Source organism: Erinaceus europaeus, chromosome 6 (assembly GCF_950295315.1).
Source record: "Erinaceus europaeus chromosome 6, mEriEur2.1, whole genome shotgun sequence".
NCBI classification, from domain to species: Eukaryota; Metazoa; Chordata; class Mammalia; order Eulipotyphla; family Erinaceidae; genus Erinaceus; species Erinaceus europaeus.
The window spans coordinates 47,566,914-47,593,354 of NC_080167.1; the positions used below are offsets into that span (position 1 = coordinate 47,566,914).

Here is a 26,441-nt window from a genome sequence, read left to right on the forward strand (position 1 = left end):
CACTTGAAATGTGGAAGTAAGCATGATCTTGAGACTATCTCTGTGGCAACAGGAAGCAGACAGAACAAAGATTAAAACAAATATACAGAATCCCTCATGGCTGCACACAGAACTAAGTTTTTATGAGTATATATACAGAAGACATCAGAAGGATACAATCACTTTGATCAGAAGGTAAAACTCTGAAAGAACAGAGTCAGAAAGGGCAACACTCAGAAACTGAAACTCAAAACTGCAAAATGCCAATCTTAAGGACTTAGTTCAAAATACTTTGGAGACAACCTTTCAGTTGGAGGCTGAACTATAGTATATTCCAGAAAATACAAGAAATTTATACTTCCCCCCCCTTCACCAGAAATCAAGTATTTGATCTGAATAGGTAGAAACATTTTCATAAGAAAAATTTCATGAATGAGACAATGTTAAATCTGTGTAGCCATTTCATTTTTGCTCTTCAGGTCAATAAACTACCTTTCCTATCCATGTGTCTAACTAGAGGAGGTTCAAGCTGATAATAGTGGCAAATGCCAGCTTATTTTAGTCTGAACTTCAAGTCTCCTGCATGATTCTCAGCTTGTTTTCTGCTGACTCTCTTAAACAAAAGCCAGAGGCAAAGAATCTCAGATATACCTGGAGGTCTGAAAGAATTCAGCAGAATTGCTTGCTCATACACACCCATATCGGAATTGGCACCTGTGAGAACTACGTGTCAACCATGTTAAACTATGAGCCTATGGGTCATTCCCAATAGAAAATGGTCTGCCTGGGGCCAGGCACACCAGGTTAAGCGCACATAGTGCAAATAGCAAGGATCCAGGTTTGAGCCCCTGGTTCCCCACCTGCAGAGTGGTTGCTTCACAAGCGGTAAAGCAGGTCTGCTGGTGCCTAACTTTCTCTCCCCCAGCCTGTCTCCCCCTCCCTCAATTTCTTTCTGTCTTATCCAATAACAGCAGCAACAACAGTAACAACAATGGGGAAAAAGATGGTGCCAGGAGCAGTGGATTTGTAGTGCAAGCACCAAGCTCCAGCGAGATGATAGTCTGCCTTATTGGCAATATTAGATCAAAACACCAGATGATAATAATAATATTACCCTTCTTTTGAGTGAGGTGAGAGTATTTAAAAAATGCAAGTATATTTTAAGCATAATTTTGATAATATTTAAGAAATAATAGGCAGCATAAAATGTAACAGAGAGGTGGAAATTGAGTAGGAAAAGTTTCACAAGAAAAAAACAAACAAATTGGTAAGTTTTCTGTCAATGTCTGGCTATTGACAGTGATAGAGTAAATAGACAACTTTTGAGTTTATTAAAGGAATGCACTCATTACCAGGATTCAGCTTTGATGCACCTAAAACAAGACACATACTTTCATATTCAAAAAACTGTTTCTAGGTCCAGAGTTCAAGGGTTGAGCTATAAGGTCTACTTGTGAATGGCATAACTGTTACATTAAACACACATACTACCAAGCTTAAGGACCTGGGTTCAAGTCCCCACTCCCCACTTGCAGGAAGTCCATTTCACAAGTGGTAGAACAAGTCTGAAGGTGTCTATCTTCCTCTCCCTCTCTCTATCTCTCCATCCCCTCTCAATTTCTCTCTATCCTGTCTAATAAAAATTAGAAAGAAAAAACAAACAAAAAAGGAAAAACGACAGCTGGGTTTATAGTGCTAGCACTGAGCCCCAGCAATAACCCTAGTGGCAAAAATAAATAAAGTTAAATTTAAGAAAAGAATTTAAGGGATCCAGGCGGTGGCACAGTGGGTTAAGCACACATAGCACCAAGCACAAGGACCGGCTTAAGGATCCTGGTTCGAGCCCCTGGCTCCCCACCTGCAGAGGTGAAGTAGGCAGTGAAGCAGGTCTGTAGGTGTCTATCTTTCTCTCCCCTCTCTGTCTTCCTCTCCTCTCTCCATTTCTCTCTGTCCTATCCAACAACAACAACAATAACAATGGCGATGATAAACAATAAGGGCAACAAAAGGGGAAAATTTAAAAAAGTAATTTAAGTAGTCTAGTGTATTATAATTAATGTTTGAAAATCTGATATAGTGTCAGAGAGACTAACAGGTAGAGTATGTGGTTCTTCGTAATCATGGCCTTGGCTGGAGACCTGGCACCACATGACAGCACTAGATCACTGGGGGAAGCTCTGGTGCTGTGTGGTCTCTTGTCACTTTCTCTTTCTCTGGATCTCCCCGTCTGAATGAATAAAAAAAAAAAAAAAGGCACTGGAGTGACCATATGCATGAGGTCTTGACTTCACACACACACAAAAAACAATTGGGGGGGGGGCAAGTGGTAGTACAGCGGGTTACGTGTACATGGTGTGAAGCACAAGACCAGTATAAGGATCCTGGTTCAAGCCCCCGGCATCCCACCTGCAGGGGAGTCACTTCACAAGCTGTGAAGCAGGTCTGCAGGTGTCTATATTTCTCTCCCCTTCTCTGACTCCCCTCCTCTCTTGATTTCTCTCTGTCCTATCCAACAACAACAACAACAGCAATGGAAACAATAACAATAATAATAAGGGCAACAAAAATGGGAAAAATGACCTGCAGGAGCAGTGGATTTGCAGTGCAGGCACCAAGCCCCAGCAATAACTCTGGAGGAAAAAAAAAATAAAACAAAAAAATCAATCTACAAATGTGTTTTAAGTTAGTTGGATTTTATTCTAAGAAAGTATGCAGTAGCAATGATCTGATTGTGTTTAGCATTTGTACAATGATTTATAATTTGCAAAGCATTATTTCATACAGTTTATCATTTTATTTTAATAACAAGGAGAAGATAACAACATTGGTGTTCAGAAAGGGAAAGTAATTCATTGAGACCAAAAAGGGACAGCTGACATCAAACTCTATTTTCTAACTTCAGGCACAGACCAAAATATATAGACACTAAAATCTTCTCTAAAGTTTAGGCTAAAAGTGATTTTTATTTACTTCAAGACTGCATAAGAAAAGCATTCTAGATGAGCTTACTATTATACCAGAAGAGGGCATGAATATGTTATGAGCTATATATTTATTTCCCTCTTCCAATTTTTCCACCAGGATTATTAGAGGCTCCATGTCAGTACTATAGATCACTGTTCCCAGTGGCCATTTTCCCCCTTTCATTTATATATATTTTCTGTTTTACTGGATAGGCCAGAGAGAAATTGGGAGGAGTTGGGAGAGATAGAGAAGAGAGAAAGATAAGACATGTGAAGACCTGCTTCATCCCTAGTGAAATGTCCCTCTCCAAACCCCTCACAACCAGAATCAGAAGGTAAGGAGCAGGGGTTTGAACCCAGGTCCTTGCATATGGCAGTGTGTGGGCTGAAGAGCGTGTACCACCACATGGACCATCCAAAATTCTTATAGGAATGCAGGAATCCCTATTTCCCACTATGTGATGCTATTAAAAGTTCAGGCTTTTGGATGATAATAAGCACTGAATGAGGGCATATAAACAATGTGATTTAATTCTGAAAGTTAAGGTTAATTTCTGGGCTAAAAGTCTAATTTTAACTTTCACCATGTCATAGAAAGTAGTTAAAACTGTGAATCTAGAAAAGGTATATAGAAACAACTACAGAGGAAAAGGAAAAGTAGCCAAAGGACTGAACTTTCAATTCTTTGAATCATAAAGGTTGGAGAAAAGAATGAGGAGATATCAACAAAAGTGACTATGAAGGAAATGTTAGAAAGTTCAAAACATATCCATATAGCAACACTTAAAAATGATAGCTCATTTAAGAAACAAGGTTGGGAAGGGAAAACACAAAGTGAAACTTGGACTGGGTATAGTATATTGCACTAAAGCAAAGGGCTCTGGAAGTGAAAGGGATGGGAGGGAATGGGGAGAGGATTGGTGTTCTAATGCTTAATGGTGGAATAGGACCTAAGTTAGGGTTGAGAGTATTTTATAGACATGTATCACTGGGCAATGAGAAATTATACCTATGTACCAACAACTGTTTTATAAATCACTAATCCTCAGTGAAATAATAGATAGAAAAAGGAGGAGAAGGAGAAGGAGAGGGAGGAGGAGGAGAAGAAAAGGAGGAAGAGGAGGAGGAGGAGGAAGAAGAAGGAGGAGGAGGAGAAGGAGAAGGAGAAGGAGAAGGAGAAGGAGAAGGAGAAGGAGAAGAAGAAGAAGAAGAAGAAGAAGAAGAAGAAGAAGAAGAAGAAGAAGAAGAAGAAGAAGTAGAAATGTTCCAAACTGGGAAATCTCCAAGCAAACTAGGCTTGAAGAACTGTTCAAAGAAGATAGTTGAGGATGGGAGGGTGATCTGGCTGCGACATTTGTCACCCCATTGATCGCCAGAGTTGATTCGGCTGATCTGGCTGGCTAGGTGGGTGTCCCCTTCCTCCCTCACTGCTCCATGTGCATCTCTCCGGAAGCTGCATGCTCAGTCGAAGAGGATGGCCTTCCCAAATAGAAACGGACCGATCTTCAGTGGAGGGTATAAGAGTAGCTGCACTCCCCTACTAGAACCTCCAAACAAGCTCTCAAAGAAGATGGTTGATTAAAGAAACAAATAGGATGCATTTCCAGGAATGTATTAAAACACATATGTAAAAGAAGAAAAAAAAAAAACAATCTCCCCTTGATTTCATTACCAGGTTAGCCCAGAAGTATAGTAGAGAATGAAGAAGAACTAGAGATGGGAAGAGAAATGCTGAAAGCCGCACATGTCATTTGTGAACCTAACTTGGTCCACAGGCAACAGGAAATCAGACATGGTGCAATGTAGCCAAAACAAGGGTTGAGGCTCACAAGTGCTTCCCACATAAATACCTGGCTCAGAGATTTCTCAGTGGATATTTTTTAAAGCTATGGATACTTTACCCAGAACACTAACAATATATAGACAGTTACAAACAAATTCCCTTATCACTATAAAGGGAGGGCCTGTAGAGGTCTAAAAAATATGGCTACCCAGTTGCTATCATGTCCAGATTGTACAGCTTCATTTGCCTCAAGGAAGGACATTTATCAGACAATTCAGGGAACAAGCACTTTGCTTTGTATTCAAAGTGACTCTGATCCAGCTATTTGGTTGTAGCAGGGGATTCTCACTGCCATCACAGCTTAGTATCCATTTGCTAATAAAGAGGCAATAATCATCTTGGGTGCCTGAGCCAACAGAACATTTTACTAAAAACAATTAAATCAAATTTTACTTGTGAATTGTTAAAGTAGCTTGAAGCAATGTCACTAACATAGGCTCAAATAATGTCTCCAGTGTTGCAGAAAACAACTATTTTTTTTCCCTCTGCACTAGAAGAAGAAGGGTTGGGTGTATTTTTCCCCTTCTCTTCCCCGAGCAAATCCCCATAACAAATAAAGTTACACTTCAAGACCGGATTACTCAGACTATTGGCTTTGCATGCCAATGTTTACTTTAAGTAAAAATGATACTTCTGAAAATTCAAATAATATGTTTAAGTATTTCCAGGCTATAGTTCTGCTTGCATTTGTCTTGGCACTAGCTTACCATGAATGTATCAGCTTTAAGAAAAACTAGTCTTCAGTCATAGTTGAATGTCTTCATCTAAATGTCTTACATGTGTAGAGTGTGTTTTCCTGGACTCCTTAACTACTGTCATTTAATGAAAATTTACCATCCCACTGGTTGTAATTTTCTGATAGAAAACTATCATCTCTTTTACAAGTGGTCTTATTTTGATCTTGTGTTTTTTTTAAAAAAGCAGACAGATAAATTTAAAAACTCAATTAATAATAGAAACTATAAATTTTATAATGAACAGAAATAAGCAGTTTTCAGGGAAGGGCAGTGGAACACCTGGCTAAGTACACATGTTATCAAGTGCAAGGACCAGGATTTAAGGCTCTACTTTTCACCTGCAAGAGGGAAGCTTCATGAGCAGTGAAACAGTGCTGCAGGTGTCTATCTTTCCCCTTCTCTATCTCCCCTGCCCCCTCAATTTTCCTATCATATAAAATAAATTAATTAAAAAGAAAGTCACTGGGAGCAGTAGAGTCATCCTATAGGTGCTGAGCCCCAGCCATAACACTATGGCAAAATAAAAAAAGGAAAGATACTGGAAGGGAAGGGGAGGGGAAAGGAGAGGAGGGGGAGGGGAGGGGAATGAAGGGGAGGGGAGGGGAGAGTAGGGTAGAAGAGGAGAGGGAAAGGTAGGGAAGGGAGGAAAAAAGGGAAATAATCAATCCTCAACCAACTAATTCTCTCCAACAACTTTAAACCTAGCTGATTTTAATTAAGCACATTTTACAAATGTCAGTAAGTGAAAACATTCTTAAAGATTATACTAAATTCATTTTTTATATTTTTATTATACTAAATTAATTTTAAAGGCCCCAGCACAGCTTCTCTTTACTCTTCCTCATATTCTAATAGTACCTTCTGTAAAGCCTATTATCAGATGACAAGAACAGTTTGCATTTCCCATGGATATTTATTTTGCACTCATGCTTATCTACCTGCTTATTGTCCACACAACTCTAATCTAGAAGAATATAACTTTTTGAAATTTCATTTATTAATAACAAGAGAGAACATGTGACCATCTTCTGGCATAAACAGAACTGGGAAACAAAAATCCAGGTCCTTACACTTCCAAGTTCTACACTCTACCATAGCACCACCTTCCTGGCTTCAAGAATAAAACATTTTGAAAGAAGAGGCTAGTGACAGATAACACACTTTAAGTTATCTGAACTCAAAGATTTGTTTCTCCTAAGGCAACTATATTCAAGAGTTATGGTCAGAATAGTGTGGGGAATATTTTCGGTCATTCAAACTTCATGCTTTTCATTATTGGCAAATAAACTGAGCTAACAATTTTGCATGCACCTATAGATTTATTGATGCATAGTAACTGTCTTACCTAGCAGGATTCCTACTTAAAAAACATGAATGAAAGAATGACTTTAGCTATCAAAACAATGACTACAAACTGCCAAAGGAACTGATTTCAGACAGGATTCAGCAGGAGTAGAGGATGACTGCAAAAGGTCATGTGAAATTTCTCAAGGATGTCGAAGTGTTCTAAAACTACAGTGGATCAGTGACTGCACAACTCAATAAATTACTAAAGTCATCATCACACCGTATACCTAAACTGGCTAAATTTCATGATCACTATCACAATATATGCATATATGTGCATATATATGTAATTGTATATGACATATGAGGTTTAGCATGTCTCAGCACATAATTCACAATCTGAAAATTTTCCACACACTCAGAAAACTGATATCTTTCTTTAACTGAATTTGTCTGCATTTACATAAGCCAGTCTTTTTTTTTTTTAAGGAGTATATTCTACTTCATGCTTGTTTATAAGATAGGCATTTAAAAGACAGAATACTTCTTAATACAAGAAAATAAACTGGTAATAATGGATTGATTTATTGGAAAGTGGTTAAGGGTCATAGAATTATCTGTCTTGCCTTTCTCAAGTTTGACATGGGAGCTTTTGTGTAAGCTACATCACCAGATAATTCCATATATCAAAATTAGCTCAAGATGAATCAAAAAAAGGAAAAAAAAAGAATCGAAGATCTGGATATTAGGCCTGAAGTATAAAATACATAGAAGAAAATATATATGAAACATTTCATGACATTAACACTGAAGATGTATTTGGAGACTTCACCTCATGGGCAGGGGAAAAAAAAGATTGAATAAAAGGTTTCTATACATCAAAAGAAAATTCTGTGAGAATAAACAGGAAACTTAGCAACTGGGAGAACATATTTGCACACCATACTTCAGACAAAGCAGTTGAATTAAACATCTATAAAGTATTTGTGCAGCTCTACAAAAAGAAAAGTAACAGCTCAATAAAAAAGTAGGCAAAAGAGATGAATAGACAGCTCTCTAAAGAAGAGAAATGTTCCAATTTACTCATCATCAGAGACATATAAATTCAAACCATATTGAGATACCACCTCACACCTGTGAGAATGGCCTTCATCAACAAAAAGAGGAGAGTATAAGCATTGGATAGGATGTGGAGAGAGAGGCACTCTATTACACTGCTGGTGGGAATGCAAACTGGTATAACCATGATTGAGAACAGTATGGGGAATCCTTAAACAAATAAAAGTGGAAATGCCTTATAATCAAGCTATTCCACTCCTATGAATTTATTCAAGAGATAATAACACTAATTCAAAGGAATATATGTACTTCACTGTTCATAGATGAATTAGACACACTAGCCAAAATATGGAAGCAACCAAAATGCCCTTCAACAGATGGCTGGATAAAAAAAAGTTATGGGACCAAAAAAAAAAAAGTTATGGGACACATACTCAATGGAATACTACTCAGCAATAAAAAGTTGATATTATGTCTTTTGGGATAAAATGGATGGAATTGGAGAAGATTATGCTTTGTGAAGTAAGTAAGGAGGCAAAGTACAACTACAGAATGGTTTTAGTCATATGTGGAATAGAGAATTGAACACGGGAACTTGAAAACAAACTAACGAAAAATCAATCCATATCCAAGACTGTGGAAAACTATAGTGATTATCTTGGGGGGTTGTGGAGAGGACATAGACATTTGATGGTGGGAAAGGTATGAAATTATAACACTATTAATTTATAATTTCACATATAACTATTAATTTAACATGTCAGGGAGAAATAGATTTATTAATTATGATGGTGTATGTACCCAGATATATGTTGTTACCACAAAGAACATAGGAAAGTAGTTTAATATGAAATGTAAGCATAAATTTAGATCTGAAAATTAGATCTCACTTATTTTAAGTTGCAAAAATGAAGTCAAAGCATTGTCACGGAGTTCATTAAGCCAAAGTGCTACTTATTTACAAAACCAATAATGTAAAAGCAAACATGCTTGGGGCACTTTAGTAATTAAATCCCTTGGGAAATGCTCCAAAAGGAATGTCATACACTGTGATTTGCTTTATGTGGTCTTTTTTATTCAGCTATCCTTCAGAACATTATATTAATAATAGAAGTTTTAGGAAATAAATACAATTATTTGATAGTCAAATGGGAAGGCATATCTTAAAGACAAATAATTATACTTTTGAACAATCATAATAACATATCACAGAAAAGTTTAGACTTGGAAAGTTTTGAATGCTGGATCAATTAATACTCTAAGGTTCATTGAAATTTTAATATATGATCCTGTGTGTTAAGATAATAAATATTTTGTTTTTTTTTAAAAAAATTTTTTGTGTGGTGCTTTATATTGAGAATTTCAAAAACATATCTATTTATTATTAAGCTTATGAAATTTGACTCTTCTACTATTCTATTACTACAAATCAAAAGTCTAATTACTTTCTTGTTTTTGGTATAATAGGGGTTGGAGTCCAGTACATGTAATTTCTCCACTGCAGGCAACTTTTTTTTCCATTCAGACTGAAAGAGACAAAGATGGGGAGACACTACAGCACTGAATCACCCTCCATTGCTATAGCACATAGAGCTCAAAGTTGGATTGCATCAATTTTCTGATTAAATAATGTATGCACTTATTTCATGCCTTGACCAAATAATTTACATATCTACAATATGATCATAAATGCTATTTCTCTAAATTTCAGCAAATTTAGAGACAGGAGGGTTGGAAAAGAGTGTCTCTCAATAATAAATACTTTATATGTTTGATGTGATTTTTTAAAATTATCTTTATTTATTTATCGGATAGAGACAGCCGGAAATCAATAAGGAAGTGGGAGTTAGAGATGGAAAGAGACAGAGAGACACCTGCAGCCCTGCTCCACCACTTGCAAAGCTTTCCCCCTGCAGGTGGGGACCGGGGGCTTGAAGTAGGGTTCTTGCACACTGTAACATGTGTGCTCAATCAGGTGCACCACCAAGGTCCCTGTTTGATGGTTTCTATTCCAGAAATAAACTTTAGGTAAATACTGCATATGTCCCAAATTCTCTTAATTTCAGGAATTGTTTAGATTATGATAAACTTACTGTGTTTTTTCTGTTTACTAGAATATTAAAAAGAAATTATTTTTCAAGATCATGAAATACTCTCAGAATAAACTGCACTGCCAGACATACTTCTCAGTAATACTGAAATATTTTGTTGGACATTATTTTCCTGATGATTCTACATCAATTGATATATATATATATTTGCCTCCAGGGTTGTCTCTGGGGCTCATGGGGCTCTGCACCATGAGTCCACTGCTCCTAAAGTTCATTTTTCCTATTTTGTTGCCCTTGTTGTTGTTGTTATTGTAGTTATTGCTGTTGTTGTTGTTGTTGTTGGGTAGGACAGAGAGAAATAGAGAGAGAAGGGGAAGACAGAGAGGGGGAGAGAAAGACAAACAGCTGCAGACCTCCTTCACTGCCTGTGAAGCAACTCCCCTGCAGGTGAGGAGCCAGGGGTTTGAACCGGGATCCTTACTTTGGCCCTTGTGCTTCATGCCACGTGTGTTTAACCCACTGTGCTACCACCGGGCCCCATAATCTAAACAATTTTAAATAATTAAGTATGTAGGTTTAAAAGAAATATATTGCTCTTAATGTAATGATTTGACAGTGGATAGAAATATATATATATATATATATATATACATGTATATATGCATATATAGTTATGTTTAAAATATGATGTATTGATTGTTTACTCATTTTTGAATTTCTATCTGAATCAGGCAATTAAAAAATCAAGGATATCCACAAATAAAGGCACAGACAGTAATATTGATTTTAATCCTGTCTTCTCGTTCATACCTATAAACATAAGACAATTCTATTAATTCATTCTTTAGGTCCCCAAACAATAATGTCTATTTCAAGGGTCAGGTGACTGGGAAGTTTGTCCACCAGTACTCTGGTAGGAGACGTTGGTTTTAGGTTTAAGATACTGGGAAAATAGAGAGTATTTCTGAAGTCTACCCAGTAAAGACTCCACAACTTCTTCAGCAACATAGGATTAAAATGCGAAATTTCTGCAAACAAAAAAAAAAGAGAGTCAAAGAAATGGTGTTTGTGACAGAGGATATGCTCCATGGTTAACTTTTCCTTCACTCTGCATCACTTGCAAATTATTCTTCACTGCCCTTTTGGATTAAATATAGTTGGTTTCCATAGAAACTGGTGGTCTCTTATTTCACAGTCTACAGCACACAAATAACTCAACTTTCAGGAAACAAGGGTGATAGCGCCCGAGAGCCCCAGGACAAGAAGGAGGACTATAGAAGCACATCTGGACTGGGAAACATTTCTGACCTCAGATGTTTAATAAATGGTGCTTGGAGAGACTCACGTTGAATCCGAGAAATTTAATATGAGCACCTATCAAGGGACATAGCCAATTGAGCTATCACAGGTAAGGCTGAAAAAGTCTAATTCATAGAAATTTTTCGAATTAAACTGCCTCCATGACTGTGCATGCACCTTAGCAAGAGAATCAGGACTGCACAGCCTGTAAGGAATCCTAGAGTCCTCTCTGCACCTGGCCTGGCTCTACCACTACACACTGTATGATATACTGCGAGTAACCAGTACTTTCTAGGTTTTTGTCTTATTATTTCTATAATGGCATGAAGAGACTGTGTTCTTTGTCAGTGTGTTAAGAGGATTAAATTAGTCCCTTTGTGTCAAATGATTTTGAACACTCTCTGCCAAATCATACTAAGGAGGTAATACATTTTACCTATTATTAAGAGTGTGTCTCAGATATTTAAATCATAAGGTAATACATGCTCCTAGGCTAAACCTGGATAGCAGAATAAAACAATGTGCCAAGACTTTAATATTCTGAGACTATCCATATACTGGCAATATTTTCCCATCTCTTTTCATGTCACATTTGTTTTCATACCTACCTAAATATAAATAAATTATATAATTTGACTTTACTCAATATAAATATTTCACTAAATTACACAATTCACATTTCATATATTCTATTGTGATTAATTTTATTATCATGTCCAAGTAATGTGACATACTATTTTTTTTCCTCCAGGGTTATCTCTGGGACTCTGTGCTGGCACTGAGAATCCACTGCTCCATTTTTCCATTTTATTGGATAAAACAGAGAGAAATTGAGATGAGAGGGGAAGACAGAGAGACACCTTCAGACATGCTTCACTACTTGTGAAGTGAACCCCTTGCAAGATGGGGAGCCGGGGACTTGAACCTGAATTTTTGAGCAGGTCCTAGTTCTTAGTACTATGCGTACTTTACCAGGTGTTCCACCACCTGGCCCCCTGGCATACTATTTTCAACATAAAAACTATAGAGACTGAGTTTTATATAGATGCTTGCATTAGGCTTACCATTTCATTCCATTGATTTTGCTTTTTCAGGTTTGCAAGAAAGTTTTACTGTTTTAGCAACTATATTTTGGGGACTATTATTAATACTTTTAATAATAACTTTATCACTCTGATATTCATAAGCATGACCTATATCTTTTAATCTTTTGTTGTTGTTCTTGTTGTTGTTTTTCTTCCAGGTGACTCATACACATATTGATGTAAGTTCCACTAACAAAGCAAAATTTCAAACAACAAAATGTTATTGCTGGAATATTATTCCAGAATTGTATTAATATGAATACAATTAATATGCTACTTTGGGTGCTCTGATACAGAAGCAACATGTATGGCTTACTAACATCTGTTTTCATTTCTCACCATAAGGATTTTGGTGTGTTTTCTTCTTATTTTTATACATTTAAATTTCTTTATTGGGGGATTAATAGTTTACAGTTAACAGTAAAATACAATAGTTTGTGCATGTGTAACGTTTCTCAGTTTTCCACATTAGCAATTCAACCCCCACTAGGTCCTCCTCTGCCATCATGTTCCAAGACCTGAGTCCCCATCACCCCCTCCCACACACACATACCCCAGAATCTTTTACTTTGGTGGAAAACACCAACTCCAGTCCAATTTTTGCTTTGTTTTTCCTTCTGTTCTTGTTTTATAACTTCTGTCTATGAGTGAGCTTTGTTTTATGTATTTTTATAAAATTTTACAAATAAAATCAGAATAAATGTCATATGGGTAGGTGTCTGATCTTGCTATCCTTTTTTTTTTCTAAAATGTAAATGCATATATAATTTCTAACTGGTTATTTTTGGTATCTGGAACTATTACTTCTTTTGATTTTGTGTCTTCAATGTATTCTCCAGATACTTTTTCATGCTTTCATATTTAACAAAATATTTAGTATTTTCATTATCCTCTAAAATAGTATATTTCAGTCCATCTTTTCAGCAATATTTTTTAATTGTCAGATATTTTTCTCAGCCCCCTCTATAAGTGTCTCATTTCAACAGTAAGGGGCCATTTCTGTGTTTCTTGTGGTGGCATGGGGCTGGTTTGCTCTATTGTCTGAGGACATTCATAACACCTTTTCCTGTTCTCTTCTGTTTACCTTGGGTTCACCAAGATCCTTTAAGCTGGATTCTAGAAGTTAACTGAAATCAATTTGAGAGTTTCTAGTGGGGTGTTCGGTGTGGTATGGTGAGGTGTATAATTAAAAGAGGCTCGAGGGAGCCAAGATGGGGACTTTGGAGCTGCAGCTGCCATTAGCTCCAAGAGGCAGCAGCTTGCAACCCTGGATTTGCTGGATAGGGTAGGATACTTGGCTGTTAACTTCCTAACGGAGTCCCAAGACCTAGATATAGACCAGGTCCCGTGAGAAAGAACATATGTTCACACGTATCCATAGCCAGGGAAAAGTATATACATGAAAGCAAAAGTACACAATAGTCTTCAGTGAGTCAGTATAAAGTTCCTAATGAAATAGTATCTAATTAGACTTAGATACCCTCCTCACCTACTTCCTATTACAGTCCTCTCACTCACTCCAAAGCTAACCTTAGCAAATCAAGGACTGCAAAAGCTGAATAAGGGCAAGAGACTGGCATGTTTTAATGATGACTCTATAGTACTATCTGGCCACCCCATCAGCTGGGGCCCTATTGGGGGAGCCCTGAGATTCCCAAACAGATATGATGGGCCTAGACCTCAAATAAATTCCTCTCTCCATTGTTACTGGTCATCTCTATCAGGAACAACAAAAAAGAAACCTTTATGGGCCCCCCAAAGGACCTTGCCCTCAACTTGGATCAACAATGGTAGAGAATGTTCCATCCTCCAAAGGGAGGATGGACAACATACTCTGTGCTACACCTGAGGAAAATGGGTCAATGTTGGGGCAGCTTGGAATGTTCTTACTCATGCCCACAGAATGTGAGCTCAGATCTACAGGGATGCAGAGGTCAGATAGGCTCCTAAGCTGAATATGGGCCCAAGACCAAATCAAATCGATGGGGTTTAAAGTCAACAATATTTATACCCCTTTCCCATATTAGGGAGCTACTCTCTTCCCTGATCCAGCTTTCTGTCCCTTTTCCAGCCATGACATCACCTCCCCAGACAATAACTTGGATCCACCTGCATATCAGAATTCAGGCTCAGAGGAAAAAACTTAGTATGGCTACAGGCCCTTTGAAATATAACTAAAATGTGCCTAATAGCTTTCTACAAAATGGAGGACTCCCCAACACTTCATCTGCACTATTCCAGCCTTTAGGTCCATGATTGTTCAACAATTTGTTTGGCTTTGTATGTTAACTCTCTTTTCAGCCACCAGGTTCCAGATGCTAGCATGATGCCAACCAGACTTCCCTGGACAGACAACCCCACCAATGTGTCCTGGAGCCCAACTTCCCCAGAGCCCCACCCTACTAGGGAAAGAGAGAGGCAGGCTGGAAATATGGATCAACCAGTCAATGCCCATGTTCAGCGGGGAAGCAATTCCAGAAGCCAGACCTTCAACCTTCTGCATCCCACAATGACCTTGGGTCCATACTCCCAGAGGGTTAAAGAACAGGAAAGCTATCAGGGGAGGAGATGGGATTTGGTGGGGGGAATTGTGTGGAGTTGTACCCCTCTTATCCTATGGTTTTGTTAATGTGTTCTTTTTAAGTAAAAAAAAAATTTAAAAAGAGGCTCGCTCTTCCTCTTCTTCAATGATCATATAACAGAGGGTATGTTTCCTATGTGTCATGGTGGTTACAATGTCCTTGGAGGAACTTCTAGATGCCACTCGCAGTGATATAACATTCTTCTCTCCTTTAAAAAATATTTATTAGTGATTTAATGATAGACAAGATTATGGGGTAAGAGGGGTACAATTCCACCCAGTTCCCACCACCAGAGTTCCACATCCCCTCCATGGGAAGCCTCCCTATTCTTTCTCCCTCTGGAAGTATAAGACCAAAGATCTTTATGGGGTACAGAAGGTGCGAGTTCTGGCTTCTGTAATTGCTTCTCTTAAGGACATGGGCACTGAAATTTCGATCCACATCCCCAGCATGTTTCTATCTTTCCTTAGTGGGATAGGGATCTGGGGAGGTGGGATTCCAAGACTCATTGGTGAAGTTGTCTGCCCAGGGAAGTAGGGTTGCTTTATACAGTATGATATATTCTTTTTTTTTTTTTTTTACAGTTGATGAGAAAAGGTCAGGTGGAAACACACACATGTGACATCCCCAGATGGGACAGTACCAAGTGTGTGGCCCCCCCCCCCCATACCAAGCTTAAGGAGTATTTATTCTTAAAACTTACAATTTCTTTACTGGGGAATTAATGTTTTACATTTGACAGTAAATACAATAGTTTGTACATGCATAACATTTCCCAGTTTTAAACATAACAATATGACCCCCACTAGGTCCTCTGTCATCCTTTTTGGACCTGTATGACAAGTTTTACAGCCATGCACTGAAGCTGAAGTTTATGTATATACATCAAAGTTTAGGTACGTCTGAAATAACTCAGTTGTTGACATATGAGTTTTCTGTTAGTAATGTTATTGTTATTTATACATCACAGTCTTTGGAATGAAAATTTCTATACTGAAAATTCTGCACTGGAAATTCAGTTGCAGTGATTATTTTGAGTTCTCCCTCCACCGATCAGCTCTTAAGTCATTTCTTAGGGTATCTGCTGAGACCTCTTTTTGGTGTCCCAAGTCCTAGCAAGGCAGTATGGACGCTTACTGAATTCAACTCCCTGCAATATTTACCTATCAACAGAGGACACCGGGAGTTCCTTCATCCATAAAACAGAGTTAATTAAACCTGTGCTCTTTCTAATCACAGGGGTGCGTTTTGAATTCACAGAATCATATTTTTTAAAACACATTGGGCTTCATAGAGAAAATACCTGCATAATACAAGCTATTATCATTATTAGTGGGCAAATTTATTACTGTAACCACACCTGCATCCCTATAAACAAGCCACCTGCTTGCTGCTTTTGTTGCACAATCCCAGCTTTCACACTGGCCTCTGCATTGTTCAGCTTTGGTGCTGCAGAGTTGTGTAACTCCTTCTGAGGATACCGCAGGCTGCTGCGGGCAATTTTATAGACAAACAAGAATAAGGGATTTTAGGTTGGGCAGGTTTCAGTTATCCAATTAAAAAAATATGCATGTGTGCATTATTTCTTTGCTTTTCACCCAAACTTCTTTTACCTTATATGCCAATGAGCAATATTTCAAAAGAAATTACTTCTATGGTCCCAACCCTTTGTGGTCTATTTTTCTACTTTAGAAGGCATCTACTACCTCTTTATATGATAAGTGCAATACTACTTACCTGAATGGAGTTAAAATGGATGAATGCTTGTGAATTAGCTAGAGCTTGGTAATTAATAATAATGCTTCCATGAGTGCAAATACATAGCATATGTGAAAGCTTCTTGTGGTATAACCAAATTTGGTAAGAAATTTATTCTATCAATTATATTCATTATCAAAAATACTTAGTGAATCAGGTCTTAACATTCCCATTAACTTTTTTGAACAACTTTAATTAAAATCTTCTAAATTCCTAGTGTAATTCTCTTTCAATTTATGGCGAACATACTTTAAACTGAACCCTCAGGATTACAAGCCTATAACAACCATTTATAATCATAGGACTAGAGATAGCTGTCACAGTTTTAAAGTCATCTCGTCTTTAATACAGTATTTTAAGCTGACAAAAAATGGAAATGGTTCTAATCAGGAAAATAATATTTCACAGAAACTATGACTTATTCTTCTCTCCAATAGTGTTAATCAGATTTCATTTATTTTTATAGCATGGTGGGTATTAGCATTACCCTCTAGACACAGCCCCCTTTCTATTTGTCCTTGGATAAGTTATCTGCTGTATTAGGATAACTTTCTTCCTCAAGATAAATGTTTCCTGATAAAACAATATTATTAACCTGTAGCAATTGCGATGTGAAATAAATGCAGTTGTCAAGTCAACTTTGAAGTGGGGGAAGGACTGTGACAGATTAAAAAAACTGCAGCATTGTTCTCTGCTTCTCTAGAGTCCATTTATCTTCCTGGCTCTTGTACATGATTGAACAGTAGAGAAGGTCTCTGCAAGTAGAAACCAATGACAAAAGATAGTGTGTGTATTCCAGTGCTTTGGAGGTATCAGTAATACTGCACTCTGAGTAATCCTTGCCCCCTTCTAGAGGTCAATGGCTTCTTTCAACAAAATAAGGCATAGAAAGTGTTTTTTTTTTTTTGAAGGTTCTAGTCATTGCTCACAAATTAAGCAGCATTCTATTACTAATCCTCCCTTAAAAACCACTAGAATAGGGGTCCAAACGGTGGCACACCTGGTTAAGCACATACATTATAGTGCGCAAGGACCCAGGTTCAAGTACCTGGTCCCCACCTACAGGAGGAAAACCCCTAGTCCCCCACCTGTAGAACTGCTGGTGTCTCTCTGTCTCTCTGTATCCCCTCCCCTCTCAATTTCTCTCTGTCTCTATCCAATGATAAATAAATAAATAAATAAATAAATAGAAAAGGCTTTTTAAAAAAACCCCTAGAATTCATCTCCTAATGTTTTTTTAAATTATTTATTTATTTATTCATGAGAAAGATAGAAGGAGAGAAAGAACCAGCCATCACTCTGGTACATGTGTTACTGGGGATCGAACTCAGGACCTCATGCTTGAGAGTCTAGTGCCTTAGCCACTGCACCACCTCCTGAATGACTCCTAATGTCTTTAAGCTCTTACTCCCAGACCCTTCAACCCTGCCTCCACTAGACTTTGTAGAAATCTGTATTTAGCCTACCTGACATCTAGCTCATCAAAACATGATTGTTGCAAGATAACTATGTGTCAGGGACTATGCTAATTGTGTAAGCTTATTAAATTATCTCAGCAAATACATGAGCTAAGTATTGATAGCCCAATGCACTTGATAAATTAAGAAACTGAATGTGTGGTCAGATCTACAGAGATGCAGATGTCACATAGGTTCCTAAGCTGAATATGAGACCCAGACCAAATCAATTCGATGGGGTTTACAGTCAGCAATATATATATCCCTTCCCCATATTAGGGAGCTACTCTCTTCCCTGATCCAGATTTCTGTCCCTTTTCCAGCCATGACATCATCTCCCCAGAAAATAACTTGGATCCACCTGTATATCAGATTTCAGATTCAGGGAAAAAAAAAAACTAGTATAGCCACAGGCCCTTTTGAATATAACTAAAATAGGCCAACTAGCTATCTTCAAAATGGAGTACCCCTCAACTCTTCATCTGCACTATTCCAGCCTTTAAGTTCATGATTGCTCAACAATTTGTTTGGCTTTGTATGTTAACTCTCTTGTCAACCACCAGGTTCCAGATGCTAGCAGGATTCCAATCAGACTTCCCTGGACAGACAATCCCACCAATGTGTCCTAGAGCCCCACTTCCTCAGAGCCCCACCCTACTAAGGAAAGAGAGAAACAGACTGGGAGTATGGATCGACCAGTCAATGCCCATGTTCAGCCAGAAAGCAATTACAGAAGTCAGACCTTCCACCTTCTGCATCCCACAATGACCTTGGGTCCATATTCCCAGAGGTTTAAAGAATAGGAAAGCTATCGAGGGAGGGGATGGGATACGGAGTTCGGGTAGTGGGAATTGTGTGGAGCTGTATCCCTCTTACCCTATGGTTTTGTCAATATTTCCTTTTTATAAATAAAATAAAATAAAAAAGAAATTGAAGTGGAAAGGGAGAGTAGCTTCCCCAGGTAAGCAAAGTTGAAATGCAAGATTGTCCATCTCGAAAGGTCTAATTCTTTAACTGTTAGACACATCAGTTTGTCTGTCTGCTTTTCCCTTCTTTGGATTTCTAGAATAGAGGGATCATATCTTGTTTGGTTCCTGGTTCTGCTTTTTCATCCCTGACTTTTTGCAGTGTCTACAACTAGTATATACAGTAAGGATTAGGTACATGAGTGAAAGGTAGGATGTCAAAGATAAGAAATAATGCCCAGTTTTACACTTCCAGTAAAATTGCTTAACTTCCTGAAGCTTTATAATGGAAACAGCTTTTACAAAGGCAGTCTCAACAAGAGTTAAGGCATGGGGATGAAGTTCTTTTTGATTTTGGGAGAGTACTCTGTTATTCACAGCATACCAAAGCAATGATAAATAGTTAGCAAATGGATGACAATGCCCTACTTATGAAATTATTCTTACTTAGCTTGATTAAGAAGGCAACAACTTCAAAGAAGAAAAAGGGTGGGGCTGAAAAAAGAACAAAAGAGAGAAAAAGCCAAGTTCATGCCTGCTTAAGCAAAACAGACTGCAATCTACTAACACATTGCACAATCTGAAAGCATGTCAGTAAACTACAGCTAGTCTTTATTAATTAGATACCACCTGGGTAATGTAAAGGTAGAACAGCAGTGTTATCAAGACTACTCTAGTCAGCAGTACTTTCTGGGTATTTTGGTACTAAATACAAAGCAGCTGAATTAAGTGATTATACAAAATCAAATGAAATAAAAATAACTCCAAATATATTTTCTATGTGGGGCCAGGTGGTGGCACACCTGGTTGAGCGCACATGCTACAGTGCGCAAGGACTCAGGTTCAAGCCCTCAGTCCCCATCTGCAGGGGGAAAGCTTCACAAGTGGTGAAGCAGGGCTGCAGGTGTCTCTCTGTCTCTCTCCCCCTCTGTCACCCCTTCCCTCTTCATTTCTGGCTGTCTCTATCTAATAAATAAATATTTAAAAAAATTAAATGTCATTTTATATGCTCCAAACTTATTATTTATCTATTATTAAATGAATAATCTCCATAAATGGATCATTCTAAAACCATATATGCATAACTATCCACGCAGAGAAAAATATGTATGTGACCTAGGGCATAGATTGCTGTCAAAAGTTAAAAAAAAAACAACTCTAATATTACTTACTGGTGCTCAAAAACCAGGCACTTCAAAGTCTTAATGCACCAGAATCCCATGGTGTGACCTAGCTCAGGATAACTGTCCAAGGAGGGAGCTGGATCAGTTTCATTGGCCTCAATTGGTAGAACTATACTGTTACATGTTTCTCTGCCTAAACCCTCTCCCAGATCCTTCTCTCCTTTCAGAATATATATAAATAGTGGTCTTTGTTTGCTACCAGGGTTATCTCTGGGCTTGGTGTCTGCATGACTTCTGGTGGTCTTTTCTTTTTTTTCTTGTGGCTTAACACAAAAGTTATGAGACAGGGTGGGAAAGATAAAGAAAGGCAAATGCCACAACACTGATCCACCATTTCTGAAACTTTCCCCATTAGGTGTTCTTATGTGGTGGCTTGTAGCTCAGACTCAGATCCTTGCACAAAGTAACATGTATGCTCTACTGGGTAAGCCACCTCCTCACCCCTAGAAGCACTGTTTTAAAATTGAAAATAACATTGAATGAAAGGGGTGGAGCTGTACTTCAGTTCTGAAATTGTATCCCTATTTCCTATATTTTGCCATATTTTATTAATTCTACATTCACATCTGACATTATCAGATCTACAAAATACTTCCATAGAAAAGAAAAGGTCAGTGCATGTTTCTAATTGCGACAGTGCAATATTGCATGTTTCTTTTTCTTTCTTTTCCTGAAAGAGCTCTAGCATAAGTACCGACTTGCATAACAGAATTGTGATCTTTCTAAAGTTACTGAGATGCTTTAGCCCCATTTAGCTCTTCAAACCCATGATCAAGCATTTTAGGTAATGATTCTGCCTTATTCAATGCAGAGTTTTCTTTCTTCTCTATTAAAAAAATCTTTGTTAAATTTAACTTATCTCCCTACCCATAGTATCATGAGAGAAAAATTACCTGACATACACAAAGATCTCTATTACTTTTCAGTGTAGTAGAACGCCTTCTGTTTGGAGTCTGTTTGGCCCTGAGTATGTAAAGGATGATTGCTGATCAAGAGCTGTGATTTTCTAAATATTTCTTAGAGTTATGGATAACCATTATTAAAATAAGCATCTCCCCTGTCTCAGGAAATTCAAAAATGTCTATAAAGACATCTCAGGGTAACAGATGCATACAAAGGCCTTCATTATCAACAGCGGCCTATTGTTGGATTGACCTGAAGAGGGAGTGGAAGCCATTCCAAGTCAGAATTGTGCCTAGCAATTGATCTACACAGGAAAGTCAATCCTGTCTACAAGTCAGATGACTTCAGTTTTCACATGTATGAATCCATCCTGCTCGTTTTTCATCTGGATTAAGACACAGCAATACCTGATAGACTGCATCACTTGGGGGTGATGGTAATCAAGTCCATCAAACAAAAGTTAGGCAACTTAAAATCACTACTGCTATCAGTACTGAGGACTGGGTAACAAAAAAATAACCGAAAAGATGCTAACATGAATTTTGTTTGGCAGCTAAGGGGAAAGACTGGCTACATTATTATTTTCCCCCTGTATCTTTTAACACTGCCACAAAGAAGTACATTCTGCCTTATTTTAATTCTGCCTATTCATACCAAAATCCTATTGCTCTCTTGCAGATTTCATTTACGCATGTTATTCAATTCAGACTCTGCATGTCTTAAAACCACTACAAACATTAGCCTGGCTACTTTCTATACTAACAGCATGCTTCTCTGAGTAGGAAGCCAAAGTGAGAGTTTAGTTTCCTCTGGTGTACCATCTTCCAAGATGAAAAAAAAAACAAACAAAAAAACGCATGCTACTTAAAACTAGTGTGTTGGATATTTGCATAAAATGTCTGATAAAATTATTAAACACTGGGGCAGATGAATACTCAGTTTTACCAGTACTACATATTTCTCCAAAAGACTAAATATATGCATGAATTATTTGGGTATGCTTTTTATACTCGTATTATGTTTGTAGGTTTCTTTGTGCAAATGTTTACAATGAGCCTAACAGATGGGGGATGGAGCTGCAATTACTTCTTAAGCCTTGCACATGCAATTAAGCTGTTTCATAAGGAAATATTATAACCCTTTCATGATTTTGTGGGATGTCATCTTTCTAATATGCCTGATCTATAGTAAGTACACAGTAATCATTTAATAATTACCCCTAGGGACACTCTCCTAATAAGAATTGTGCAATGGACTTTCCAGCTTGTTTCTACCCTAAGATCCCTATTCATATTTGCTCTACTGCTACTTTTTGTTTTCTGTTCATTAATCATTTTGTCCTTCTTTGTATCTTGCCACAAAGTTGCAGACAATATCATGACTCCATCCTGACTTCCCTGGGCAGACACCTCACCAATGTTGTCTGGAACCTCACCATTTCATAGCCTTACTCAACTCAGGATAGAAACAGGCTAAGGGGTTGGATAGATCTGCCAATGACCAAGTCCAGTGGAGAAGCAATTATAGAAGCCAGAAATCCCACTTTCTGCATCCCGAAAAGAGTTTTGATCAATACTCCCACTTGGGGGAGGAACATGATAGAGGGAAGATGATCAGAGGGCTCTGAACTTCAACTCCATCAGGAACCAGAGAGAGAGGAAGAAAAAGGGAGGAACATCTTGATGTAATAATATGTGTATCTTGGAAAGGAAGAGAAGATGGGGCCAAAAATCATAATTAAATCACTAATAAAGTTTTTAAAGGCCAAATATATACAAATATAGACAGGTAGTTGTAGAAATAATACTTAACACATATCTGCAACTTTGGGAGAACTGCTGTAGCTTACAATGGAGACAGAAGGGATTCAGAACTCTGGAACTGTGTGGAGTTGTACCATTATCTTGTGATTCTGTAAATCAATATTAAATCACCAATAAAAAAAGAAGAAAAGAAAATTTTACTTATGATCAGGAGATTAAAATAAAATTGAAATATATACTAATTTATAAAAATTAATTTGTTGAAAATTTGCCTTTGATTTATAATAATAATTAGCATGGAAATACAAGTGGTTAAAAGAAACTGTAGATCAACTGAATCATCGACTAGAGCTTTTGTTTAGTTTACTATAATTAATAATTATTTGCATACACTCCTCTTTATGCAAATTTGTTTTTATTTGTCCCTGAGATAAATTTGAACTCTAATCTAATACACTATAAAAACAAACCACAGTAAAACGAGGAACATAAAGGATATAAAGGTCTCAATAAATTTTACCCTCTTAAATGTAAGACACAGTACTTCAGAATACACTGTAAGATAACTAGGAATTGTTTAAGTTTTTGCTGCTAGGGGTTTGCTTGGGCTTCACTCCTGCAAGGTTGTCACTGCTCCTAGTAGATTCTACTTCTTCCAGGGGGAAAGTGCGCTGCAGAAAGGTAAAGACACAGAAAAAAGGAGGAACACCACAGCACTGCTCCACTTCTTATGAAGCTTAGCCTTTTGCAAGGCACTCCCATGAATGGCTTGCGAAGCAGAATATGGGTCCTCAACTATGGGCCTGAGATCAAACTAATGGAGTTTACAGTTAACAATATTTATATACCATTCCCATATTTAGGAGCTACTTTCTTCCCTGATCCAACTTTCTAGTCCTTTTTCTAACTATGACACCATCTCCCTGCATGTTAGATGTCAAGCTCAGGCAAAAGCTAGTAGGGTCATAGGCCCCTCTGAATATACCTAAAATAGACCTGCTAAGCTATCTTCAAAATGGAGACTCCAAATCCTCATATGCAATATTCCAGCTTTCAGGTTCATGATTAGTCAACAATTTGCTCTGCTTTATATCTTAACTCTTTTTTAGCCAGCAGATTCCATATGCTATTATGATGCCAATCTGACTTCCCTGGGCAGATGACCCCACCAATGAGTTCTGGAGCCCCATGTCCCCAGAACCCTACCCCACTAGGGAAAGATAGAGACAGGCTGGAAATATGGATCACCTGTCAACACCCATGTTTAGCCAGGAAGCAATTACAGAAGCCAGACCTCCTGCCTTCTGCACCCCATAACTATCCTGGGTCCATATTCCCAGAGGGATAAAGAATAGGAAAGCTATCAAGGGAGAGGGTGGGATACGGAGTTCTGGTGGGGAATTGTGTGGAATTGTACTCTCTTACCCTATGGTCTTGTCAATATTTCCATTTTATAAATAAATTTTTTTTAAAAAAAGAATCTGTGTCCTTGCATATGGTAAAGTGTATACTTTACCAGGTGAGCTATCTCTGGTGACCCAGAATAGATTACTTGTAAGGTTTTTTTGGAAGTAGATGGTTTGAATAAAATTCAACTTTATAATTTTAAAATAATGGGAAACTGAATTAGTCAACCATCTTAGCAAATGATGCTTTATATCTTTTAATCTTATGTTAAGCGTTGTACAAATTGACTTATTTGTTGTTCTCTCTTCATTACTTTCCTTCACTGGACCCTAAATAAATACTGGAATTTTCTCATAAATGCACAATATGTTCACTTATATATTATTTTTATTATCTTTATTTATTTATTGCATAGAGATAGTCAGAAATTGAGAGGAAGGGCGAGATAGATATGGAGAGAGAAAGAGAGACACCTGCAGCACTGCTTCACCACTTGTGAAGCTTTCCCCCTAAAGATGGGGACTGAGGGCTTGAACCTGGGTCCCTGTGCATTGTAACATGTGTGCTCAATCAGTCCCCTTCATTTATATTTTCATTCATTTTGTTGACCACTTTATCAGCCCTCTTCATTCTCCATCATAGGCCAGAGTTTGTTCTATTGATTAATATAATAAAGAAACATATTTTTGCAACAATTCTCCCTTTTACATTTATCAAATTATTTTGTGTTATATAAGAAACTTTATAAGGAGTATCAAAGGGCTGGGTGGTGGTGTACCTGGTTAAGTGCACATGTCACAATCCCCAGTCCACACCTGCAGGTTCAAGCCCCCCCAGTTTCCACCTGCAAGGAGAAAGCTTCACAGGGAGGCAGGTGTCTCTCTATCTTTCTCCCTCACTATCTCCCCATTCCTCTTGATTTCTGGCTGTCACTATCCAATAAATAAATAAAGATAATAAAAAATTTAAAAGGAGTATCAAAAAATTGTAGTAGTTAAGTAATGAGAGAAAATGAGATGCAAAGATGGAATAAAATTAATGTTTTTCTTGAGGGTTTGGGGAACAGATTTATATGCTGCTTACTTTTTCCTTTTCTAATGGTTCTTCATTTAATTTTTAAAATATTTCTTTGTAAGAAAAAGAGATAGTATCTCTCTTCAACTTTGCTATATGCAGTGTTGTGGGTTATACTTGGGGCATCAGACATGCATTCAGACAGTTCTATTGTGATTATGACTATATGATTACAATTTTTAGTAGAGACAGAGAGGCAGAGAGAGAGAGAGAGAGAGGAATGAAAGAGACCATAGCACCAATACTTCCTACATTGCAGTGAGGGCTACGCTCAAACCTGGGTCATGTACATGCCAAAGCAACCCACTCTCCTACTGAGCTATACACCAGAAGCTACTATTACTGATCTATTATTTTATTGCTATGCTCAATCAATCATGATCAATCATGGTTATCCATATCTACTCTCAGTTGTTTGGAACTTACTGCAAATTACTCTGGCTTCAGTGACTACTCTTCAGCTCTGTCAGGCCCTCTTGGGCATGTACTCGGGGGGAAAGTCACCTTCTGGTGACCTTCTGATATTATTCTTAGCTGCTTATGAGCTGGGCTCCTTGGTTTTATAGGAAAGACATTCTCACTAATATTTGGTTTCCAAATTAATTACATCTACAAGTCTGAGCAAACATTTTAATCAATTGAGTAAACAAATGAGTTAAAAGACCTGAATACAGAATTTCTGAACCAGAATATTTCTTTTTGCATATTATTCATTTACCTCCTTTCCCCTCTCAACTCCCCTCCTACCCACTCTCTTTCTTTTTGCCTCCAAGGTTATTGCTGGGCTCAGTGCCTGCACTACGAATCCACTGGTCCTGGAAGACATTTTCCCATTTTGTTGCCCTTGTTACTCTTGCTGCCATTGGTTTTGTTGTTGTTGGATAGGACAGAGAGAAAGTGAGAGAGGTGGGGAAGACAAAGAGGTGGAGACAGAGAGATAAATGGTAGACACCTGCAGACCTGCTTCACTGCCAGTGAGGTGACCCCCTTGCAGGTGGGGAGCCAAGGGCTCTAACCTGGATCCTTACTCTGGTTTTTGTGCTTT

At 37.8% G+C, this 26,441-nt stretch overlaps 1 long non-coding RNA gene across 2 annotated transcripts in view; it reads left to right on the plus strand.

Annotated features, from left to right (window-relative positions):
* Positions 1-26,441, plus strand: part of LOC132538923 (uncharacterized) — an 839,470-nt gene that overhangs the window by 636,107 nt on the left and 176,922 nt on the right. The window lies entirely within an intron of this gene.